The 27,265-nt window shown below is 35.5% G+C and overlaps 1 pseudogene; it reads left to right on the top strand.

Moving 5' to 3' along the window:
• Window positions 1-844: 844 nt before the first annotated feature.
• Window positions 845-8,859, top strand: LOC149155819 (scopoletin glucosyltransferase-like; annotated as a pseudogene).
• The last annotated feature ends 18,406 nt before the right edge of the window (window positions 8,860-27,265 follow it).

Genomic DNA, 27,265 nt, shown 5'->3' with positions numbered 1-27,265 from the left:
TTCCTTCCACCTTCTTCCCTGCCGCTAGAGGCCTGCGGCAGAGCTTTTGTCTGTCCCCTCTCCTTTTCATTTTAGTCATGGACTCTCTCAGTCTCCATATTAAAAGAGCCATTAGAGATAAGGTTTGCAATCCTCTGGTTATCAGTAGAGATATATCTTTTTCTGACAATCTTTTTGTTTGACGACATTTTGTTGTCTGCAATGCTGTGTCATGCCTCGTGGGATTGTCTTCACTCGATATTGGGGAAATTTCAGAAAGCCACGGGGCTTTGTATTAAAGAGGACAAATCATCCTTTTTCATGAAGGATATTAATTCAGAGATTGCTGCATATCTAACCTTACTCTTCAATATCAAGGCTGCCCCCTGTAAAGTTGAAATAGCGTGTGGCTTGCTGCACGCAACAACGACAGCGGAAGAGAGCACTTACCTAAAGGCCACCGTAAAGTTGAAATAGCGTGTGGAAAACGTTGAAAACTGCATGGGGTGAAACGCAATAATGAGATGGTAGAAAGAGCGCTGAACTCAATAACATGTGGATGCCATCTTGAAAAACTCAAATCTCAGAGAAAGTTATGAGGGGTGCAGAAACGAAAGTCGACCAACCAGTCCATGAATGAAGAAGAATAGGTAGTATTTCTGGCGGATGGGTATATGTCATTTATTCTCTTTTTGGCAGGTACATTGTATTTTTGCACTCTAAAAAAAGGGATATATGCTGCTTCTAAATTTTATATGCTGCTTCTAAATTTTTGTTTATATATATGTATAGAAACTCCCATCTAGTTTTCTTCAAGTAATAGTACTGTGTTCATCCATTTGTGAAGGTTGCTTGTTCACCGATCATGGCAGAAAGAAAGCCCCATCTAGTGGCCATCCCGTCGTTGGCTCAGGGCCATCTCATTCCATTCCTTCAGCTAGCCAAGCTTCTCGCCTCTCGCGGCGGCTTCACAGTTTCGTTTATCACCACCCCGGGGAATGCGAAACGTCTCCAGGCGGAGGTCGAGGGTTCGAATCTCGACATTGTTGGGTATTTTTAAAAAATTGGAAAAAATACCAAAAACCAAATATTCAAACACACAGAGGCAATGCTATATTTTTACTTTGCTCCAGGATCTTTTATGCAGGAAGACTTAAGAAAAATTTCATGAAGAAACAGAGTATTTCACTACCATTAAAAACATTCTATTCATTAAAAATCGATACAAACTTCATCCTCTTTTACTGAGAGGGATTTACCACTGTAAAATTGTTTTCATATTCACTGCTGTGAAAAACAACTTACTGTTGTAACAAAAGTTTACATGAGCTTACTGCTGTAAAACAAAATTCACATTCACTGGTGTAAAATACTTTTACATGCTGCTGTAAAGACAAAACTTACAGAGTTACAAAAACTCGCTTCACCATTTTCTTCTTTGCACTGCTGTGCACAAAAACCACACAAGGTTTTCTTATCACTCTAAAATTACATCCTCTGGTTCTCTTTTTACACACTGCTGTGTGTTCAATACAACACTTGGTTTTTGCTTCACCACTCTTTTTACACTACTGTGAACACGCACTCAAACTTCCCGTGTGCCATACATGAAACAATGGTCAACACAGTGATTAATTACATACAACTATCCCATACATAATTTAATTTAACAAGTACATACGCCCATACCTTCTCATAAAAAAAACTTACGAACTCTATGTAAAACTTTAATATTCTACCTACCACTATGACATTTCATTAAGACGTATGGTCAACCAAAACTTAGATTTACTCCACGCAACATTTAATATTTGCCGTCGGGTGAATTTCAAACATTATGCAATTTGGTTTTGGGAAGCCATCGGGTCCACTCCATCGCAACTTTACTCATGTCAAAAACTTCGACCCTCATGACATTGCCGATAGCGAAATGCCGATGCGATATCGGCGATCGCTCATCGCAAACATAAGAGCTTCCTCATAACTCCTTCACTTTGACTTTGCCGATGCGATATCGGCGTTCGCTTATCGCAAAACACAAAGGCTCCTTTATAATGCCTTCACTTCATTTTGCCGATATGCCGACTTGCCGATATGCGATATCGGCCATCGTAGTTGAGATTATATTTTCAACACTCCCCTTTAATTTCAACTGTCGGGCATTCAATCATACCCAAACACTTCCTCAAAAATTCAAAGCTCTTCTGATCCAATGGCTTTGTCAAGATGTCTGCGACCTGTTCCTGAGTGCTGCAATGTTGCAAGCTGATTTCTCCATTGCTTACCAAATCTCTGATATAATGAAACCTTGTATCAATGTGCTTCGTTCTCTTGTGAAACACTGAATTCTTTGACAACGCAATAGCTGAGCTATTGTCACAAAATATCACTGTCGCTTTTGCCTGCTCTTGGCCTAAGCTTCTCAACATTCTTCTCATCCACACTGCTTGACATGCTGCTGCTGTAGCTGCCACATATTCAGCCTCTGCTGTAGACAATGCTACAATGGACTGCTTCTTAGAAGCCCATGAAATGGCTCCTGAACCCATATGAAAAACATAACCGGAAGTGCTCTTTCGATCATCTACACTTCCAGCCCAATCGCTATCAGTGTAACCAATTAAATCTGAACTTTCTGAGACACTATATAATATGCCAAACATTTTGGTACCTTTGACATACCTCAAAATTCTCTTTGCTGCCTGCCAATGTGCCTCCTTTGGCCTCTCCATGAACCTGGAAATCAAACTAACAGCATACATTAAATCAGGCCTAGTTGCTGTTAAATACATAAGGCTGCCTACAATGCTTTTATATAGGCTAGGATCAAAATCCTTGCTGCTGTCCTCTCTGCTGAGCTTTAATCCTATCACTGTGGGAGTGATTGCTGCCTTGCATTCTTCCATCTTAAATCTGCCCAAAACTTGATTTACATATTTTGCTTGAGATATAAAAATTCCTTTTTCATTTTGATCTACTTCTATGCCTAAGAAGTATCTCAAGAAACCCATGTCAGTCATTTCAAATTCATCCTTCATGACTGATTTAAAATTCTCAATAAGATAAATATCATTTCCAGTGAAAATAATATCATCTACATACAAGACAACAATTAAAATTTTACCATCCTTTTCCTTGATGTAGACTGTGGGTTCTCCTTCACATTTGTCAAATTCATTATCTAATAGATATGAATCTATCCTGCTGTACCATGCTCTTGGCGCTTGTTTCAGCCCATAAAGAGCTTTCTTCAACTTGCACACTTTGTGCTCTTCACCTTTCTTCTCATATCCGAGAGGCTGTTCCACATAGACCTCTTCCATTAACACTCCATTTAGGAATGCTGACTTCACGTCCATTTGGTAGACTTTCCATTTGTTTTGAGCTGCTATGGACAGCACTGCTCTCACGGTTTCCATTCTTGCAACCGGGGCGAAAGTCTCCTCATAATCTCTTCCGTACTGCTGCTTGTAGCCTTTGACAACCAGCCTTGCTTTATGCCTTTCAATCTTACCTTCAGCATTGCTCTTGGTCTTGTAGACCCATTTCACACCAATGACTTCTTTGCCTTTTGGTAGCTCAACCAAATCCCATGTTTTGTTTCTCTCTATGGCATTAATTTCCTCATCCATAGCTTCTATCCATTTCCTATCTTTGATTGCATCCTCGAAATGGATAGGATCATCAACATGACAATACAAGGCAAATAAGGAATTCATTCCTTCTTCATAAATTTCACTTAGATTTCTAAATTTCTTACCTCTTTCACTTGGTGTGCAAGTGCTTGAAGATGCACTTGAATTTCCTCCTTGTGGTGTGCTTGGAGAAGCACTCTCATTGATCCTCAATGGTGTACCTTGCTGTCCTTGTGTTGGCGCTGCTGTTTGGGGATGTATTTCAGCCACTTCCTCTTCATCTTCATCATGAGACAAACAGTTTTTGACATTCACTGTTTTCTCTATGCTTCCATCCCAAGCTTCCTCTTCAATGAATTGAACATCTTTGCTTACAAAGAACTTCTTGGTAGATGGGATGTACAGCCTGTAGGCTTTGGATTCATCACTGTATCCAATGAAGATGCATTTCTCCCCTTTGCTGTCCAACTTCCTTCTTAGCTGATCTGGTATGTGTGCATAGGCCACACACCCAAAAACTCTCATGTGGGTGACTCCTTGCTTTCTCCCACTCCATGCCTCTTCTGGCACTTTGTTCATGACTGCTTTTGTAGGACACCTGTTTAGTATATAAACTGCACTATGTACAGCTTCAGCCCAATACTCATTCGGCAAATGCTTTGCCTTCAACATGCTCCTCGCCATATCCATGATGGTCCTGTTCTTCCTTTCAGCAACTCCATTTTGCTGCGGAGTGTACCTTGTTGTAAACTGTTTATGAATTCCATTTTCTCTACAGAATCTTAGGAATTCCTTGGAGATATACTCACCTCCTCTATCAGTTCTCAAAACTTTTATATGCAGCCCGCTTTGGTTCTCCACAAGTGCTTTGAAATTTTGGAATTTCTCAAACACTTCACTTTTGTTTTTAAGGAAATATATCCAAGTCTTTCTTGTACAATCATCAATGAATGTCAAGAAATATTGGCTGCCAGCTAATGATGGAGCTTGCATTGGTCCACACAAATCTGAGTGGATAATCTCTAAGGGTGTCTTTGCCCTTATGCTTTTCCCTGATGGAAAACTTTCTCTGTGTTGTTTTCCCAATATACAACCTTCACAAAGGCTGTCCGGCTTCTCTATCAATGGCAATCCTTTCACCATTCCTTTCCTACTCAACAAATTCAGACCTCCAAAATTGAGATGTCCAAATCTCAAGTGCCACAACCAATTCTCATCCTTTGGCACGCTTTGGAAAGCCTCTTGGGTAACTGCTGCCATTTCCCTTTTGTTCTTCATGTCTGCCCTGATCCGGAGAGGGAACATCCTATTCCTTGTCATCTTCACTTCAGCAATGCATCTTTTGCTGGGTGGTATGTCCATGATGGTGCATACATCATTTTTAAAGAAAACATTGTACCCCTTATGGACAAGCTGTCCAATACTCAAGAGATTACATCTCATTCCGGGGACATAGTAGACATCTGCTATGGTTTTCCTTTCTCCTTGTTTTGTAAATATTTTTATCTCCCCTTTTCCCATAACAGACACTTTACTATCAGTTCCTAATGTGACTTCTGATTTCACATTTTTATCTAGAGCAGAAAACAGGGCTAAGTTCCCTGTCATATGGTTGCTACAACCTGAGTCTAAAAACCATATGTCTTCACTATGTGTTTCAGCCATGTTACATGCTAACAACACATTATTTTGGCTGTTGTTTTCTCTTGTAACATTTGCACTTTGTCTGCTGTTCATATCATGTTGTTTCTTTCTACAATCACTAGCATAATGTCCATACTTTTTGCAATAATAGCATTGAACATTAGACTTATCATACCTTTGTCCTTGAGCATGATGTTGATCTCTTTGTTGGCTGTTGCCTTGGCCTTGGTTCTGATTTGGATTGCTGCCTCTTCCTTGTGCATTTGATGAGTTGTTTCTTCCACCTCTGTTCTGGCTTCTGCCTCTTCCTCTTCGGTTTCCTCTGCCTTGACCTCTTCCTCTTCCAAAGGACATCTGGGTCTTGTAGGCTTGCTCAAGAGATGAGTTTTCATTCCTACTCAATCTCTGTTCATGTGTTATCAGTGATGCATGTAGCTCATCAACTGAATATCTTGAGAGATCCTTTGTCTCTTCAATGGTGGTGACTATGGCATCAAACCTTGAGGGTAAGACCCTCAATATTTTCTCCACAATTCTTCTGTCTTCAATGGTTTCTCCATGAGTTCTCATTTGTGTGATTACACCAATCACATGAGTGAAGAATGAGTCAATATTATCTGACTCTTTCATGTTCAAGTTCTCAAAATCCTTTCTCAGCAATTGTAGTTTTGCTGTCTTCACTCTCTCCATGCCTTGATAGGCTGTCTTAAGGGTTTGCCATGCCTCATTGGCTGTCTTAGCTGCTGCTAACCTTGGAAACATACTCTGGTCTACTGCTAGATACAATAACACACGGGCTTTTGAGTCCTTCTTCCTATTGTTCTTCAGCAGATCCTTCTCTCCCTGAGTTAATGCATTGAACTCAGTTTCATCTGCTGGTTCTTCAAAGCCATCTTCAACTATTTCCCATAAGTCTTGGGAGGCAAGCAGGGCTTTCATAGTTATTGACCAGTAGTCATAGTTCTTCCCATTAAACTGTGGGAGCTGGGTGTTAAACAAACCCATACCAGTGCTTGTGCTGGTCATTCCTTGACTGAATCCTTTGAAGTCTGAGTCTTCTGTCTGCCTGAGAGGTTTTGCTGCAGCAACAACCTTCTCCCTTCAGCTTCTTGAACACCTTCAAGAGCCTAAGCCTGCTCTGATACCACTGTTGGGTATTTTTAAAATGGAGAAAATACCAAAAACCAAATATTCAAACACACAGAGGCAATGCTCTGTTTTTACTTTGCTCCAGGATCTTTTATGCAGGAAGACTTAAGAAAAATTTCATGAAGAAACAGAGTATTTCACTACCATTAAAAACATTTTATTCATTAAAAATCGATACAAACTTCATCCTCTTTTACTGAGAGGGATTTACCACTGTAAAATTGTTTTCATATTCACTGCTGTGAAAAACAACTTACTGCTGTAACAAAAGTTTACATGAGCTTACTGCTGTAAAACAAAATTCACATTCACTGGTGTAAAATACTTTTACATGCTGCTGTAAAGACAAAACTTACAGAGTTACAAAAACTCGCTTCACCATTTTCTTCTTTGCACTGCTGTGCACAAAAACCACACAAGGTTTTCTTATCACTCCAAAATTACATCCCCTGGTTCTCTTTTTACACACTGCTGTGTGTTCAATACAACACTTGGTTTTTGCTTCACCACTCTTTTTACTCTACTGTGAACACGCACTTAAACTTCCCGTGTGCCATACATGAAACAATGGTCAACACAGTGATTAATTACATACAACTATCCCATACAGAATTTAATTTAACAAGTACATACGCCCATACCTTCTCATAAAAAAAACTTACGAACTCTATGTAAAACTTTAATATTCTACCTACCACTATGACATTTCATTAAGACGTATGGTCAACCAAAACTTAGATTTACTCCACGCAACATTTAATATTTGCCGTCGGGTGAATTTCAAACATTATGCAATTTGGTTTTGGGAAGCCATCGGGTCCACTCCATCGCAACTTTACTCATGTCAAAAACTTCGACCCTCATGACATTGCCGATAGCGAAATGCCGATGCGATATCGGCGATCGCTCATCGCAAACATAAGAGCTTCCTCATAACTCCTTCACTTTGACTTTGCCGATGCGATATCGGCGTTCGCTTATCGCAAAACACAAAGGCTCCTTTATAATGCCTTCACTTCATTTTGCCGATATGCCGACTTGCCGATATGCGATATCGGCCATCGTAGTTGAGATTATATTTTCAACAGACATACGGCTGGTACCTATTCCCTTGCCTCCTATCGAGGGGGTGCCCCAGGAACCAACAGCACAGACAACGTCCCCATGCACGTCGTCCCGTTGCTCTTTGCTTCCTCGCACAAGCTGGCGGCCGCGTTTCAAGAATGGTTGGATCAACAAATGGTTGGTTCTTCTCCGGTAAGCTGCATCATCGTGGACATGACAACGGGATGGGCTCGCCGTGCGGGTGCCAACCTCGGGATCCCCAGCGTGGCTTTCTACACCTGCGGGGCGTTCGCGTTGTCTCTCATGCACTCCGTCTTTAACCGAACGTCGTACGACGACGACGAGTTCTTTGATGTATCGGAGCTCATATTCGGGATTAAGCTCCGCAGGTCCGACTTGACGGTATCGTGGCGTGATCCGGAATCTCATCCGCTCTGGAACTTTCTTCGGGAGGAGCTTAACGGGAGCTTGGAGGGGCTGGGCATAATTATTAATACGTTTTACGAGTTGGAATCCCGGGCGATCGATTACATTGGGAGCCTCACCGGGAATCCTGTGTGGAACATTGGTCCCCTGCTTCCTCCCGCTGCCATAGGCCAGACGGGGATAGATCGCCGGAAAATTCGAAGCCGCGGCAAGGCGGCGGATATCGACGAGGATGAGTGCTTGCGGTGGCTAGATTCCCGGCGTCCGAATTCGGTGGTATTCGTGTGTCTAGGGAGCCAATTTTTCCTCAATGAAAACCAAATCGGTGCGCTGGCTTCGGGGTTGGAGAGTAGCGGGCAGGCCTTTGTGTGGGCCATCAGATGTCCTTCTCACACGGATGTGAAAGGCTCCAAAGAGACGGAGGTGGGGCTGGCGGAGGGATTCGAAGAGAGGACGAGAGAGAGGGGGCTGATCATATGGGGATGGGCGCCTCAGCTCTTGATTCTTTCGCATCCTTCAGTGGGCGCTTTCTTGAGCCACTGCGGGTGGAATTCTACGCTGGAGAGCATCAGCGTGGGAGTCCCCATGGTCACGTGGCCCATGTTTGCAGAACAGCCCTTTAACTCTAAGCTCCTGGTCGAACGTCTGGGGATAGGCATACAAATATGTTTGGATGTGAGCGGAATTCCAGATGAAGGGGAAGTGCGAAGAGCTGTCACCACGCTTGTGGCCGAGGAAGAAGGAAAGAGCATGAGAGCCAGAGCGGAAGCGCTGAGTAAAGTTGCTAAAATAAGTGTGGACAAAGAAGGATCTTCTTATAGTCATTTGGAGTCTTTTGTTCCAGAAATGCAAAAACTGCATCACAATCTGGTTGTGTTGCCTCACGTGGATGGATATAATGAATAATTAAAGTGTTGGTGGTCTCACAAGGAAGTGGAAACAACAAAGAAAGTGTGGGACTTGTCACACCTGGTCCATAATTGCCTATGTTGTTCTCGTTATGTTATAGATTTTATAATAGAAGGGTGGCTTATGTTTTTGATTTAATGTGGGAATGTATGCAGTGTGAGATTTTTATGATTGGAGAAGTAGGATATATTTATGTCGGGTTTACATAAAGTGTGAGATTGTATATTGTGAATAATTCCATATATATATTTATGTGGAATTGTAAATGTGTCTAGGATCATATTCAGATAAAGTGTGAGAATATAATATTTTTAAATTTGTTTGAAACAAATATGGTATTTTATTTTAAGTAAATTGTTTATAAAGAATTAATGATCATAATGTTAATAATAATAATTTAAATTTTGAGATTATGATTATTTTAAATATTAAATTGTTAGATTTTAGACTTTTGTGATTTATATTTCAAACGAGAATGTATTTGGGATTAATCACATTATTAGGATTTGGTCGAGGCTTTTAACTAAGTAATGTGGCTTTTTCTCAAGACTAATTGTTGTTGAGACTATTTGTAGAATGAAGAACTCTCCCTCACCCTTTTCATAAATTACACTTCTTTTCTTCTTATTTTATTTTATTGATTTTTATTCTATATAAATATATCAATAGAATTTGGTAGAGGTTTCAAACCAACTAATGTAGTTCATCCTCAAGACTAATTATTGTCAAACTAATTGTTGTATGAGATTCTCTATTTATAGAATGAAGAACCTTCCCTACATCATTTTCATAAATTACACTTCTTTTCTTAATATTTTATTTATTTTTATTCTATATAATCGGATGGTACTATTGAGAAAAATACCACTAACAAAATAGATACACTTATCTTTTATTTAAAAAAAATTAATATTAATAATATTTATACTAGTATAAAATTTAAAATGAAAATCACAAAAAGATTTAAAAAAAAATAACATTAATGATATTTATACTAATATAAAATATAAAATGGAAATCCCAATGAAAAAGGAAAAAAATAAACATTTTGATGTTTTATTTTATATAAAAAAACATTGTCAAATAAATATTATTTTAAAAAAAATAACCATTTTCTTTTTAATAGAAGATACATGTTTTTAAAATATCTAGCATAAATTTATAAATATTATTTTATTATATTTATAAATAATCTAATTTAATTTTAGTTTTAATTAAATTATTCTATTTTTAAATTTCAATAAAATATTTTTGCCTCAACTTTCTATATAAAAAATTACTTATTCTATATTTATACCTTAATATAACTAAGATACTTATATAAAATTATCATATAATATTTAAAAAAAATTATAATATCAAAATATTTCAATATTCATTTCAAATACATTATGATACAATTTTAAAAAATTAAATTTTTTTTCCTTTTCCTTTCTTAATTATCATTAAATCACTTTCAATATGTACTCAATGATTTACTTGAATAAATAAATTTATCATTAAATCACTTTCAATATGTACTCAATGATTTACTTGAATAAATAAATAAAATCTAAATTCTCGATACATAATTACCTTACTTTTATTAAAATAAAATTATAATGAATAATAACTATTATTTAATTCTAAATAAATTAATATGGTAAAAATGGAAACATTACCGTTTAATTTAAAATATTTTAATGTCTTAATTTATGAGGTGTTTTAATTGAATTTTGTTTTATAAAACAATTATGCTTAGTCAAATCGATTACTTATTGAACCAAATTATATATTATTATTTTCGCTTAATAAATTACATGAAAAGAAGCGAAGATGATGTGTTCAATAGGCTGTAGTCTAACGAGGCGGAGGAGTTGCTCGGAAAGTTATAGAAATTTTGGATATATTTAAGGAAAATCCGACAAGGATTTTTGCAAATCTAAGTTATAATTGTTAAACTTCAAAATTTTAGGTGTGTTAGATGTTTTTGATAGTGCTGAATCCATTTCCATTATCAAAAACTCGATTCAAACATTGCCTCTACAAAAAATTTTAAAATTATTTTAAGTAAATTCCGGCTACTTTTGGCCATCTGAGCAATTCCTCGACCTTGGTAGACGACTCCATTCAATAATATCAAAATGGAGGTAATGATAAGAGGAAGCTAGGTGAGTACCCCATCGTTTTGTCCTTGTGCGTGAGAAAATCACTTTGCCATTTCATTTGTGAGGAGGAATTTTTTATTTGTTTTCACAGGGTATTCGACTTTATACATTCATAGGTTATGCAAGTAAATGGCGAGTAATTTATTTGTTTTTATCAATAAAAATATTATATTTTTATGGTGTTTCATCTTTTTTATTAGTATAGTGTTTGATTTTATTTTTTTAATATTTAAAATTTTTACTTTTAGGTTAAAATTTATTATATAATTTTATAGTTAGATGAAGAGGTTATGAGTTCGATTTTTTTAGAGATTTTTTTTGTTACATCTAGGAAGTGATTTTTTCACATGTATATCAATTTTTTTTCATGTCAGATTTTGTGTTATAATTAATGGGAAGTGCTATGTTGAGGTGGATTTTCCTAAAACAATATTTTGTGAACCTAATTGTCACTAATCTTTTTGGACCATGAACCACATAGAAAAAGAAAAAAAAAAATAAAAGAGAGATTTATTATATAATTAAATGACAGAATTTTTTAAATTGTGATTTAAAAGAAGAAATAACAATTCATGTTACGCGTCATAGGTTCCCTTGGGACTAGGCACGGTAATCAAGGCCTATGGTTTGCCCAATTTACCATTTACAAAAGGAGTTGTCTTTAGTGAGACTTTTTGGACCCGACAGAAAAAATTGAGGTGAGATATTAATTTATGTTATTTAAACTGGTTTTTTGACAATATATATGTATATGTGGATTCAACACCTTAACCATCAAAATTGTGATTTCCATAAATTCCTGCCATATTTTAGAGAAATTAGAGCAGAAAATCCCACCTGAAAAGCTTCCAAAAAATTGCAAGTGGCACTAAAGACAACTAGTTTACAAAATATTAGAAAGTACTCTAGAGTTTTCGTGCTTTCATTTAAAATTATATAAATAAATAAATAAATAAAATAAATAAATAAATAAATATATATATATATATATATATATATATATATATATATATATGTCTCAATTACATATTAAACATGGAAAAAATTCTACATGTTAAATATCATATCATTAAAATAATTTATTTTATATAAATATAAAAAAAAATAGAGATGATGTGTTTATATTGAAATATATTATTTATAATTGAATACATGTATGCAAATTTCAACATCCCATTTAACAAGATATTTTAATATGAGCTCTTTATATATATATATATATACTCACTCCATGTTAAACATAGAAGAAATTATGTTGCTCTCCCATAATGAGATCTAAAATATATTTTTCTAACTAAGTTTAATAATTGTATTTCAAATAAAACAAAATTACATTTTTAATGGATATAACCAAAACAACCAAATGAGTGAGGAAGGATACCATTTAAAAGTTCATAAAGAAGAACCCAAAAAAATATTATGCTATTGTTAAGTTAATAGTCCATATCAAGGTATATATAGTCAAAATTTATGTTTGAATATATTATGACATTCATATGTATATGCCATGTAACAATAAAATAGAAGGTAGGAAAATTATGTGTACACCAAATTTATACTAGCAAGAGGAAAGATGCATGAAAATGTTCTCAAGAGACCATGATATTTTCTTGGATCTTCAAGACAACTTTATCCAACTCTAGTACAATCTTGAAGAGGTTATATGTTACCTCACATGACCAAATGAGATATGAAAGAAGTTTAGGATATTGGATTTTATATTTTGGAAAAGAGGAAAAATTGTATAGTTCTTTACAGTATAGGCTCCATTCATGTAGTCCATGACCAACTATCAATCTACATAAACATGAATGTGAGCGAAGCTCCTTTCCGGACATGTTTTAGAAGAAGTTTAAGAGTCATAAGCTCACTAAAATTAGTTTTGGTTAGTATTATGCCTTCACAGAAGGAAATATAATGAAATTAAAAAATATGCAATATCTCTTCATCCCTCCATTAGAAGGATCTCCTTGGGTTTACCCATTGAAGAAATCCTAGGGGTGACTAGTTTAAATCTAAATTTTCTCTATAAAACTTGGGTTTAGGAGGGGAACTTGGAAAAGCTTCCATAATTGAAATAATTTGAACGGAAATGTTTGAGGAGGTTGGATATTCTCAGAGATAGCATGTTTCTTAGAATTTTAAATAGCTTAGACCATAATGAGTGCAAGAGCTTTATGATTTTTTGGGCATTGAGAAATGATCCAGTTTTTCAATGCATCCTCAATGGATGAAGCATTCCACCCATAGGTGATCCCAAATGTACTTTATATTTCTATCCATACCATCTTAGAGAATGAGCACTCAAAAAATAGGTAGATGTGTGTCTCAACTACCATACAATAGAGGTAGCAGTTTCTAGGACCATTGAATGATCTCTTTTGTAGGTTGTCCCATGTGAGTGATTTATTATGAAAAGGGAGACACCTAAAAACTTTGGGTTTTGGAGGGAATTTAAGCTTCCATAACATCTTTCCCCACCAAGGAATAGGTTGTGGGTTGGTTTCCTATGCATGAGTAGAATAGCCAATTTCGAGGACAAATCCCCTAGAGGAGATTGGTGAGCATATCAATTGATCTAGTTGATCCAGTGGAGAGACACAAGTAATTTGTAGATCATTAACATAAACATCCCACATAAGAGCATACTTTACATCAAGATCCAATTCCCTACTTGATAACACGTGGGCATGTCCAACTACAATATCTCCTGTCATAATATGATTTAGGAAGAAGAAGAATATCCTATTGAGTTTCGTAATAAGATGAGTATGTAGGAGATTATTATTTTGACACTTGATCCATATGCACCATTTTTAATGCACCACATCAACCATCTACCTATAATGGGATTGAATGATGACCTTCAAATTAGTGGAACCATTTTGTGTGTTTTTATTTAATTCTCCGATTTGATCCACTATAAAATCATGAAGAGTATACTTTTTCTTTGTGATCCGTGCCCACCCCCTTGATCCTTGTATTAGTATCAATACATATTTAGTGGCTAGAGCTTCTAATAAGTTCAAAATATTTTTTATTCCTCATCCCACTAAATCTTTGTGGATATCCATTCATATCCATGAGGCTATATCTACTAGTCTTTTATCCTCATATCCAGTCCAAAGGAAATGAAAGGATACTTGATGGATATTTTCGAAGACATATTTGGGTAGATAGGGGAGGCTTCAATAACCACATTCACTAATACCCAAATACATGAGACAACCAAACATATGTTGCACCAAACATGAAATTTCCTTTCAATATTTGCTACAAGACAAAGGCAATCAATTTTAATATAATTGGTTGGCTATAAAATGAAGCCCATTAATTTAAATCTTGTGTCAATGTCCTCAACTTAGAAAGAGAGTGTTTAAGAGATGCAAAGTGTTTCATCATATGACATCCACATAAGAAAATTAAGGATTTTTACTTTTTTATGCACATTCATGTTGCTTTACATTAAAGGTTAACTACAATATTCAAATTACTCTGACTGGTGAGGCATGACTGCAGGGAAGGTTAACTACAGTCTTCAAATTACTCTGACTGGTGAGACATGACTAAGGGGATTGAACTTTCGATTACTTGGATACACAAGGGTTTTCCAACATGTTATTATGACTGGTGAGGCATGATCGGGGATTGAACTTTCGATTACTTGGATAGGCAAGGGTTTTGCCAACATGCTTTTTTCCAATTGTGTTACCACCCATTGACTACAAATTAAATACTAATTAAATTAAATTTCTTTAAATTTTTTTCTTTTTGGTTCTCTAAAATTTTGATATAATTCAAAAATTGTAACTTGATTTTCCTTTTTACCGATATGATTTAAGCATTGTAATATGTTTTTTTTGCATATAAATATTTATAATGACAATTATTTATTTAGTGAATATTAAAATTTTGTATATAGTTATAAACAATAATATCAAAATTTTATATGAAATTTCATTTTTAATAAAATAAAATATATAAATATAATTTAATAAATATTAAAAAAAATTATTTATAACAAAATAAGATAAATAATTACAATATTTTAAAATTATAAATTAAAAAATTTAATTATAATATCATATTAACAAAATTATAAATTCATTTAATAAATTAAATCAATAATTAATATAAATAATCTATCCTCACTCCAATTAAAAACAACATAAATGTATATACAAACCAACAGTGTAATAGAGTTAGCATTATAGCCAAAAGAACAACTTAAATTGTTTCTATTGTAATGCTAAATAAATAAGGATATAAATGGTAACTAATCAAATAGCTATAAATTATAAATAATATATAATTAGTTAGAAAATAATGAAGGTTAGTTAGAAAATAATGAAGGTAAGAAAGTGACATAAATCTTTGGAGAAAGGAGTTCACCGAGAGGATGAAAGATATGCAGAAAATATTGGAATTGAAATTTATGGCCTCTAATTCCAGAGTGTTTTCTGCATGCTCTAAAAAGAAAGTTGGTCGTGAGAGATTTTTGGAGGTTGATTGTCATAGTTCTTACCTTAGAACAACTTCGAAGGATTGTGCTTGAAAGGAAGAGGGATCCATACCCTACAAAAAAAAAATACTTTTGTGTCTTTAAAACTTAACACTCTTATAGAACTCTAGCAGAGCTCAAATAATGTTTGCATGAGTAATTGAACTTTGGGAGTTGCAATGTATTTTCATTCAAGGAAATTAAGGCTTGATTTTATGCCTACTCCTAGACCAAAGAAACTAAAAATTGATTCTATGAATCCTTTCAGCTTTCCTTTTTAGACATAAACAAGCATGTCCTCAAGGATAGATTTAACCAAAATGAGTTTTCCTAATAAAAAATAAGTTATTTGTAAGATTGATGTGAGATAGAAGTCTGCAAGAGAGAATGTAAAAACACTTGCCCAGAAAAGATATTAGCTTGTTACTAATGAAATGTGCATAAATACTCTAGTAGAAAAAAATCCATAACATCACTATTTTTTCCTACCAATGATCTTGTTGATAAGTTGACAAAGCAGAGGAGAAGAGGCAAACAAGCTTGCAAGCCTAACTAGTGACTCTTCATGTAAAGTTTCCACAAATGCATATTTTGAGCTTAGAGTAAGAGATCAAACAAATACAACCATTGTAACCTGTCAACCATTAAGTGGACATAATAGCAGTTATTGTGGTATGTCATGTTCCTATTGGGGTGCACAAATGTAGAAAATGCATCCTCTACCTCAGAATGTGCATTGGGTTGGCTTCAACAATTATGTTTATGATTCCTTTTATGAAAGGAGTCAGCTAGACCTAGAAGAGGTGACAAACTTGAAATCAGCAATGTGAAGAGAACCAACTCTAAGAGAATTTTTCTAGTGCTGAAGCATCTCATGAAGCCTTTATATTTTTAGGCTATATAATTTTATAATAAATAAAGTAAAAAGCAATTCATAATTTTGTATGTTTTGTTTAAATATTAATTATATTGATATGTATAAATATACTTTTTAAATTTGATATTCATAAATGAGATGTGCAGATTTTAAGGGTTTTCAAGTGGAGAGTTATTCTCTCAGTCGTCTATCATCTTTCAAACAATGATGAATTACATATATATTTGCAACAAAGAGGATTGTAGTTTCAGGAGTTACGCAAATGTCAACAGCAATGAAGCAACAGTCAAAAATAACTTCGGACCAACACTTGTTTTCTAGGACATATTTGTAATGAATTCAAAATTCATCTCTAGTTATAGTAGTTAAAGTAATTGGTTCCTTTCTTATTTCACTAACACAATCAGTTGAACATCGAAGTTTGTTATTGCTTGGAATTGACAAAGATATTAGGATAAATCAATTACATGAAATTTTGCAATTGCATAAATTTTAGGATCTAACTGAATAAAATTATGTAAATTCACCTTCCACTTCTACAATTGTTGTCTACTCTAAATTTGAACTATGTTCCTTCATCATTGATGGATGATGGTATGTTGGAAATTCTGTAACTATCAGGATGATGGTTTTTTTTGGTAAGTCTGATATAATCAGGATGATGGTATGTTGTTGGAAACCTTGTAACTATAAAATAACAAATATATGCAAATGAAGTAACTTATTCCCACCACCGATACAAGGTACACAATATTTCTTGAAGGCATGCGCACATTCAAATTTCTTTTTGCTTGATACATCTAACAAACCAAAAAATGCGCTACTTTAAGAATCCAATGTAGTCCTACTCAATGATCAAATTATTTTGACCTCTTCAAAATTTAGTGGTCTTAGTTTTCATATAAGGTGCTTATGTTTTATGTTTCTATGTTCATATCAAGATGACAAATGCACCTGGGCCATTCAAGGAAATTGAAAAGAAGAAAGAAAGAAATATTCATAACATTATGGATGTTTCAAGTTTTTTATGGCCATATTAAGATAAAAAAAAAATGGGCATACGATACAAGTTGACAAAATATAAAAAATATATAATATTAATGTCCATAGATGACACTAGATTAGACTTATCTATGCTAGACAGCAAAAGTAAGTAAAGTAGTTGATTGAACAAGACAAGGATGATTATCATAAGAATAAATGTAACAATTTTCCTGAATTCCATATTAACTTCAAGGATGGTATCAACACACCAACAATAGAAACACATACAAGAAATGAAACCTGAAAAGGAGAGAAAGCATGCAAGTAGAAAGGAGATTTCCACAATGTATACAAGCCATATTCTTTGTTGTATCATCTATATAGAAATACAAAATTGTTGGAGAGTGCATAAAATGACATCCTAGGCTGCAACCCCCTTGGGAGGGGAAATTGATGAAAAGGAAAACTGTTGTGAGGCAATTTCCCTTTTATTTCATAATATCCTTACGTGAACCTGTGGGTTATGGCCCACCTATACAAATTGGAAGTGTTTTAATGTCGTACTTCCCCTAAAACCTGAAAATTAACAAAAAATGGAAATGCATGGAAACTCGACAATGAACGTCGGTCCCACTCTAAACACCGAAGACCGAACTTCAAAAGAAATCAAACTCCTGATCATAATTCGTCGGGTCCACTCTTTCCCAAGCCTTATCGGCTTCAATCTATCATTAATCAACTACCCAATCCAACGATTTATGCTTAGCCTGATCACCAAACAATCTACTTGATATTCACCGTTTAATCAACTATCTCCGATCCAACGGTTAATAGCCACATCGCATGAGTTAATTGCACGAGGATTACCCACCCGACAAAGTAGTTTCCTCTCTCCTGCTGTGTGCTACGTGTCAACTGATAAATGGAATCAGGTGACCACCCCGAATTACCACTTACCACTTAGAGCCCGCGCGATAAACCATTTCCTGTTATGAAACTACTTTTCTTACGCATTAACGCTCACGCATTTTATCCATGTGAGAACCATCGATCTAACGGATCTGTTGATCTGACAATCCAGATCAACTTTTGACGATTCCTCACCTTCCACCATTATTGTCCATCAATCTTTACAATCCAACGATTCCCATTCTTTTCTACCTACGTCGTTGATCCACTGTGTATTGGTGGAATTCGCTTTAAACATGGTCTATATTTGCTATACTCGTTAAATCACTCACATACTCCATACAACACTCATTCTATGATATTGTATAACATTATATCACCATCGATCCTTATAGTGATTGATGGTCAATCAAAAAACTCGTAACATGGAATTTAACTCACAATATCTGTAAACACAGACACACAAAATTCACACAATATTTCCATTATATATATACATAACTAGATTATAATCTAAGGCATTTCAGCCTTAGGCACAAATTCTCCTTCGACTACATTGTATTCTCACTCTCTGTCTATGCTCTCTTTATCTCACAACACAGACTCTCTATATATAGTAAATTACATAAGTGTGGATCATCTCAGATCCACGATTTCCTCTCACAAATTGCCTAAATCTCTCTATTCGCATACATGGCAAATAATTACATTAAATTAAGTCTTCTCGAGACTTATCAATTCCATCAAATTTGTTATGTTTAAACCGAATTTGCCCCGATTTCCAATGATTTTCCATGTTTCCCCTTTCACAACTTTAACTTTAACTTTTGATTCAACATGGTCAGATGCTCCTGCATCAGACTCTCGAGGTACAAAAATTTATGACCTCTTGGTCATATGATTCTCCTTCATCCCTTAGCAATTCTACCCACCTACGCAGTGGAACTGCCTTCATGACCTTTCTGTGAGCTGCAAAAAAACCTCTGCAATAACAGTCTTCTCTGCTACACGATACCTCACCAAGCTTCTTTCTTGGCTTAGTATTTCGACATCTCTCTGGTTTTCTCTTCTGTGAACCATTGGAGCACTTCATGCTCTAGGTTGCTGCAATCTTCTCACATTATTCTAAATACAAAAAACTCACCAGTCTTCAACATAACTATACCTCCTTCTTTTGCACACAAAATCTTCTTTCTTCTCGCAGGAAACCTTTCCCTGCTCTGATACCACTTTGATGAAAAGGAAAACTATGGTGAGGCAAATTCCCTTTTATTTCATAATATCCTTACGTGAACCTATGGGTTATGGCCCACCTATACAAATTGGAAGTGTTTGAATGGTGGACTTCCCCAAAAACCCATAAATTAACGAACAACACAAATGCATGGAAACCCGACAATAAACGTCGGTCCCACTATGGATGCTGAAGACCAGAATTCAAATGAAATCAAACTCCTGATCATAATTCTTCGGGTCTGCTCTTTCCCAAGCCTTATCGGCTTCAATCTCCGTCGTTAATCTGCTACCCAATCCGACAGTTTACGCTTAGCCTGATCACCAAATAGTCCGCTCAATCTCCACCATTCAATCAACTATCTTCGATCCAATGGTTAATAGCCATATCGCATGAGCCACGTGCATGAGGATTACCCGCCTGATAAAGTGGTTTCCTCTCTCCTAAGGCGTGATACGTGTCGACTGATAAATGGAATCCGGTGACCACCCCGAATTACCACGCACCACTTAGAGCCCACGCGATAAACCATTTCCTGTTATGAAACTTCTTTTCTCGCGCATTAACGCTCACACATTTTACCCACGCCATAACTGTTGATCTAATGGATCTGTTGATCTGACGATCCAAAACAACTTCCAACGATTCCTCACCTTCCACCATTACTGTCCGTCGATCTGTACGATCCGACGGTTCCCATTCTTTTCTACCTACGTCGTTAATCCACTGCGTATTGGTGGAATTCGCTTTAAACACAGTCTATCTCTGCCATACTCGTTAAAGTACTCACATACTCCATACAGCACTCAGTCTATGATATCGTATAACTTTGGATCTCCATCGATCCTTATAGTGATCGATGGTCGATCAATAATCTCGTAACACAGAAACATGAAATTCACACAATATTTCCATTATATATATACAGAACTAGATTACACTCTGAGGCATTTCAGCCTTAGGCACAAGCTCTCCTTCGACTACATTGTATTGTCACTCTCTGTCTATGCTCTCTTTATCTCACAATACAGACTCTCTTTATATAGGAAATTACATAAGCGTGGATCATCTCAGATTGACGATTTCCTCTCACAAATCACCTAATTCTCTCTATTCACATACATGGCAACTAATTACATTAAATTAAGTCTTCTCGAGATGTATCAATTCCATCAAATTGTCTACGTTTAAACCAAATTTTCCCCGGTTTCCAATGATTGTCCACGTTTCCCCTTTCACAGCTTTAACTTTGACTTTTGATTCAGTGTGGTCAAATCCTCCTGCATTAGAAATCCAAGTGACCAAGATATATTTCCAATAAATATCCTCTCTGATAATCCCAACTATCTCCTACGTATTGGTGAGGAGTTAGCGAGGAGAATCTAAAGAGTACCTAAACTAGGGAATGTGGTACATCAATATGACAACTCACAATAGAAAATAGGAAAGCTAAAAGAAACAAAACCACGTTTCCCTCAAGGTACAGAGACTTAAAGATCCTCAAATTGATGAAAAACATTAGGACAACATTAATCAAGGTCTGGAAATGGTTCCATATAATGGAAATGGTGAGTTGGAACCTTATGTAGGAAATCATGGTATGGTTCCATATGAAGGGCCATTTCATCCTTTGAAAAAAAAAATCCTAGACCACGAGTTGACTTGGATAATGAGACAAGCATAGCAACACAAACCTGCGAACTTGTGTTCCCGAGAGAAACCTAGATATTAAAGATAATACTAACAAGAACCTTAGTCAATGTTAAGGCCTTGGTCAATGTCAAAACCTGCAAACTTGGGAGTGTTGTGTCACAATCTGTAAAACAACAACTGCACTGTCAAGGGAACCAACAAACTCGCCAACTATTTCACTTGTTGAAATTGTAGCTGACTATATTATGTGTAGTGTCAGATATCAAGCCCTTCATAGGGATTAATGTGTGTAGTGTCAGATATCATCCCCTTCCTAGATATTTAACCCATTGATAGAGAAGTAAAAATTGAGTTTTTTGCTGACACCCAAAGGCAATATACATATTGCTCATAGAGAAGCGGAGATGTTGAGAAAAAAGACAATATATAATTATATTGAGGTGTTTTACACACCTCAGATGGACAACTTTGTTGACAACAAGGCCGTGAAAACCTTCTTTCAGCCATTGTTAGTATTAGCATATGAATTTTCAATTATCTTAATGGATTAGAGATAATCAATGTTAGAATTTAGAACACCTGCAGAAGTAATACAATAATTGTGCTTTCTAACGAATCAATTGAGTTGTTTGACAATGCGTTGTGAGCGCATGAGCACACTAAAATATCAGAGCGGGATGAGAATGGGTTGTGATCAAATGGGTGAGCATGCACTGTCTAGGTTGGCTTTGAAATAAATGTTGCTGGTGGAGCTCAAAACATGTGAGTTAAGTTGTTTGTGATGGGTTTGTGTCTATAGCATGGTTTTAATTGCCCAAAAAATCCTTCCAAGGGAAGCCAATAGTTGGTTGCATCTATGGCTCTAGATTTATGGAATCACCATGGAGCATTGAGAGTTTATTGATGTGGTCACTAAGAATGTAAAATTCTTTAGTGTTCTTTTAAATGCAAATTGCATGTTCCAGAATATTATGATGGATATAAGTGAAGTTATTTTGAAACTTGTAATCAAATTATTTTCATATTTCATTAGCTAACTGATTTAAGGGGTGATTATAAAAATCTAACAATTAAGAGACTGAAACTGCATTCAATCTTTGCTGGCTTCATTTTTGTTTTTACTTATTCTTTAGCCTATTATCAACAACCAGTGGTGGCAAGTTATAGTAAATAGATCTTCAGATAGAAAAATTTAATGTCATGATGGGATTTATTCATGCAAGGGATAGAAACATAGATATGGAATTGTTATCATATAATGGCATATGAACAACACATTCTAAACAATGTTCAACCCCAAGATTGTTTAAGCCCAAGAGATGTCACGAAAACCAACTGGCACATACCTATCAAACAAAGCTCAACCTCAAAGGCTATAACAGTTTGTTGCTCTGAAAATATAATGTATAAATAATATACTCCTCAAACCACCTAAAAGGCCACATTGAAAAGAGGTAAATACAAAGCTTTTGCAAAAGAAACATGTAAGACATCGCACTCAAAAGAGGTAAAGACATAGAAGTAAAGACACAACTTTTGCAAAAGAAACTGTAAGACACCTGTATGACATGCAAAAATGTCACATACAAAAAAATTCGGTAAGTAAATTAAATATAATTCAACAAATATAACCATGTGGGCCCAAAATTTTACCACTTGTCTGCCTATGTGGGCGTAGGGCCTACGACCTTACTACTCGTCTCTCTTGCATACCCAACATGTCTACTTCCTAAATAGGTGGAATGTGTTGTTCACTATGAAAAAGAATTAAGTTCAGACTAATGAGTTCAAACCTTAGTATGCCTGCGGCTAGGGTAATTAGCCTAAATGGATCTGTGACTAAGACCAGAATGGAAAAAAATTCTAATGGATAGCAAGTGTCCTATTTTGAAACAATCCCTACATTAGAAAGAAACTTGTTCATAACTAGTTTGATTTATGTCGGGAAGCCTTTGTTAAATCCATATCTACGCAGATGTGGGAATATGTACTTATGTCCCTAGTTTTCATTTTTATGCTACGAAAGTGGAGTTTTCCCAGGGCATTTTTGATTTCCTTCAGCATTTAAATCTCCACAACAATAGTTGCATAGTTTGGTTTCCTTAGATTTCAGTTTCCTGTTTACAATTCACCATGGACTTCCTTTCTCTCCCCATTAATCTGTTCCATCTCCATGTTCCCTTCCTTCCATTTCTAAATATAGAGACCGCTTTGATGTCCCACTAACTATTTTAATGCTTTGCTAGCTAAGAAAATGAAAGAAACGAACATCAATTTAAACTCTAAGGAAAAATCAAGCCTACCAAATTATACTGAACTGAAACCGAAAAAAATCTACCTCTTAAGGAAAAGAGAGAACCAAAACTGGCATTCAGGTAAAATGAACAAGCTTTATTTTCAAAAAAATACATTCAGAAAACAATTGAACCTCGAAACCAAGAACTTAAACCCCAAACGAACCTGGGTCATCTAGGTAAAACATAGCAAAGACTCTGGTGCAAAATTATCAGAGATTCACAGTAAATTAAAGAGTATTTTTTTATGTTGGGACGTGGGTAGAAACCCCGAAACTGCATGCAGATACAAATAATGAAACAGGATGGTATGAAACATATAAAAAAAATTCAAGACCATAATAATTGAATGTGCGTAAACGACTAATGCTATCTTAAAACAAAGAAGGAAAGCCAGTTCGGATGAACACCATAGACCTTTGTGTAAAGATTAGAATTGTGCAAAGGTAGAAGCCCTTTCCATAAATGCACAAACCTTGTAACTTTCAAAATATAAGGCACATAAATTCATAGTAACAGAGCTCTATATCTAACTATAAAACTCAGAATGCGAAATCACCATCTTCCGATTGGTATAAGATTAAACATGATTTAAATTACAAAGGGAAGTTGCAAACCCAATTCAAGCTGCACACCCAAATTCATTTAAATTGGAAATGGAGACACTATATTCAGAATAAAAAGAAAACTATAGCCGTAGGGCGTCTTTACATAGGGCTAGAAATATATGTGCTTCAACAAGATATAAGTCTGAGAATAATTTAATTGAAGAGAAACTTAAGAATCTAGCATGATAAATCGATAACTCTCTATGAATCCAAATCTCTTCAACCTAAGATTTCACAGGAGAACCCTTCACATTACTCGGTGTTCGAACAAAGAAGTAAGTCTATAACCCTCATACATGGATGAGGAGGTAAGGTTTTGTTTACGTGCCAGCATACTCGTGCAGTAAGAAACCCTCCAGCAGAACCTAACAATCTAAATGAACAACTTATTAAACAAATGAATAATCAATACATTGATGTGAAATATTCCAACTATAAGGGAAAATCGATTACCTAGGCTAGACTGCTGCGACAGGATGACTCCTTTAAAGAGGTAAGTGCCAGGAGGTTCTCTGTAGACCTAACAGCCGAGTATACGGTCATGGTGGAGCTATGAAGGAGTAGAAAGAAATTCATCAACAACACAAAGAGGTAGAAGCAAAACCTGCATGAAAGCCTGAAGCCATGGGTCAGAACTAGAAGGCTCTGCCAGATAGAAGGGGAAATGCCAAAACCACTCAGCAAGGCAAATGTCTAAGGAGTCAAGGTTTCAATCAACATCATCTGATGGAGTCACCTTATGTAGGACCATAGATGAGGAGACATTCCCGAGAATGTGTCTAATAGCTGGATGGAAGTCGGAAGAACCCGGAACTCTGGTCCCGCCAACTCTAGGGGGAAACCAAGTTAAATGTATTAGGTTTTAGGTATAACAAACCTTAGAATTAACCATAGAAACATAGCTGAGTGTTACAGCGAAATCATCGGAATATACTGTTATGAAACCAGCTCACAAAAAGATAGAAAAGATAGATCAACACCTTAGAATTTAGCCTCTTCAAGGGGGCAACCTCCTTTACATTACATAAATGAACAATTCTTTGACGACACATATGACGAAACCTCCTTTCTATATATAGGAGTCTAAGGAGTCACAATATAACCGAGCCAACCTAACAATAATAATATAAAGCCACAAAAATAACAATAGAGGGATTCTATGGGGCACAATAATAACAATATGGGGACAATAGGGGCACAAAAATATTAATAAGGGATACAACTACAATAGTAATGGGGTAATCACTAGTATTATAGGGATCTAACATGCCCCTTGTCTAGTCAATTTAACGTCTTAAATTGCTCTACATAAATTATCAATCCGGGTATCGTAAACTGATGAAGTGTGGTGCACCATATGTGCTTAGTTAACCTTTTTCTTACTTCGTTGTTTTATAGATTTTATTTTGTTTGGGGTTTTGTTTTTTTTGGTTTCCTAAAGTGTCTAATGCAAATGGAAATCCTATTCTAAGGTCTTAAGAATACTTTTAAAGGACAAGTATGGATAGAGATTTCAAGACAAGGCCTAAGTCCCTAATGGTAACTTCCAAAACTTTAGCACTTCAAAAGATCTCAAAACATGTTATTGGTGGAATTAGTACTTGAACAAAAGTGTAAATATGCAGCTACTTCAATCAAAATGGAATGCAACAACCAATCAATGAGCTAGTGACTATGAAACCCAGTATCCTTGCTGCTGTATGAAAAAGAAAGTAAAAACCGAACTTAAAGCAACTCAAAGACTGAAAGCAAAGCAACTAATTCATCACACTACTTCAACTCTTCTGATCCTTTACCCTTCAGCTCAATCTACCTTATGGGAAGCAATCATGAACAAGTTAAGCAATATGATATCTAAATTGCAAGAAATTAAATTGCATAAAGGAAACTAATCACACTACTTCAACTCTTCTGATCCTTTACCCTTCAGCTCAATCTACCTTATGGGAAGCAATCATGAACAAGTTAAGCAATATGATATCTAAATTGCAAGAAATTAAATTGCATAAAGGAAACTAATCACACTACTTCAACTCTTTTGATCCTTTACCCTTCAGCTCAATCTACCTTCTGGGAAGCAATCATGAACAAGTTAAATATCTAAATTGCAGGAAAGTAAATGAGCAAAACAAAACTTATTGAAATAACAATGCTGGAATTAGAACTCAAAAAAAAAAAAGCAGAAGGACAAGATGATTCCGTCGTGTCATTAGTCATTAAAAAGCTATGTGCATTACTAACCTACAATCAACCGGTTGAACACACTTGCATGAATTAAAATTGCATGAATGAAAAATCTAATCTATCAAACTTGAAAGCAATTAAATGACATAATGAAATCAAAGAAAAATTACAAAATGAATTCTACTCTACCTTACATTCTAATATGCTCCATGACATCTACTTCACATCTCCTTCCATGTTGAGAACATCAAAGCTTTATTCAAATTCTTCAAAATTACAAAGTACAACAAAGCTCTCCAAATCTTTCAAAAGCCATCAAGGAAGAACTACAAACTCACAAGCTAAAAAGACTTAAGAACTCCAAACTCTAAGCTAACAAATGAAGGAGAGAGATCTCCTATTTATACAAAAATATGAGAAGCCATCTCATTAATGAGAGTCCATGAATCTCTCCCTCTACCTCTAGAGTCCTAATCAAAATAGGAACTGATAAGACACATGTCTTCTTAGAGTTACAATACAATTAGGAGATGTGACACATATCCTCATGATCCCATGATTCTTTCCACTCAAATTCGAATTTGGCCTTAGAGTGCCACATAAGGGTCTTCTAGAAGCCTCCTTTCAACCTACACATGTCAACAATCTCAACCCATTTGTTAGGTATAAGCATATGCACATTATTTTCTAATTTTTAACCACAAATTCACTTAAAAGACTTAGAAATAATAAAGATTGGAAAAACATAAAGGTGGCCCAATGATAATGAAAGTGGGATGAATGTGGTGACATAGTAGTGAAATGGAGGTGAAATGGAGGTGATATAATGGACATAATAGTGAAAGTGTAATGGAAATGAATGACATTTTCAAGACTCAACACCCCTCTCCTTCAAAAAAGTGTTGTCATCAACGCTTGCGTAGTTCTGGATGCTTCTGTATAGAATTCTCATCCTCCCATGTGGAATCTTCAGCAGATAAGTTTTCCACTTGATGAGATACTCCAAAATTGATCGATTTCGTAGCTGTCGAGTTCTTGTCTCTGTAACTGCTTCCGGTTCCAATATA

This window comes from Pinus tabuliformis, chromosome 9, assembly GCF_031772625.1.
Source record: "Pinus tabuliformis cultivar Carrire ecotype Pingquan chromosome 9, CPIR1, whole genome shotgun sequence".
Taxonomy (NCBI): Eukaryota; Viridiplantae; Streptophyta; class Pinopsida; order Pinales; family Pinaceae; genus Pinus; species Pinus tabuliformis.
The sequence above is the reverse complement of the archived record's forward strand: the minus strand, read 5'-3'. Positions and strand labels throughout refer to the sequence as shown.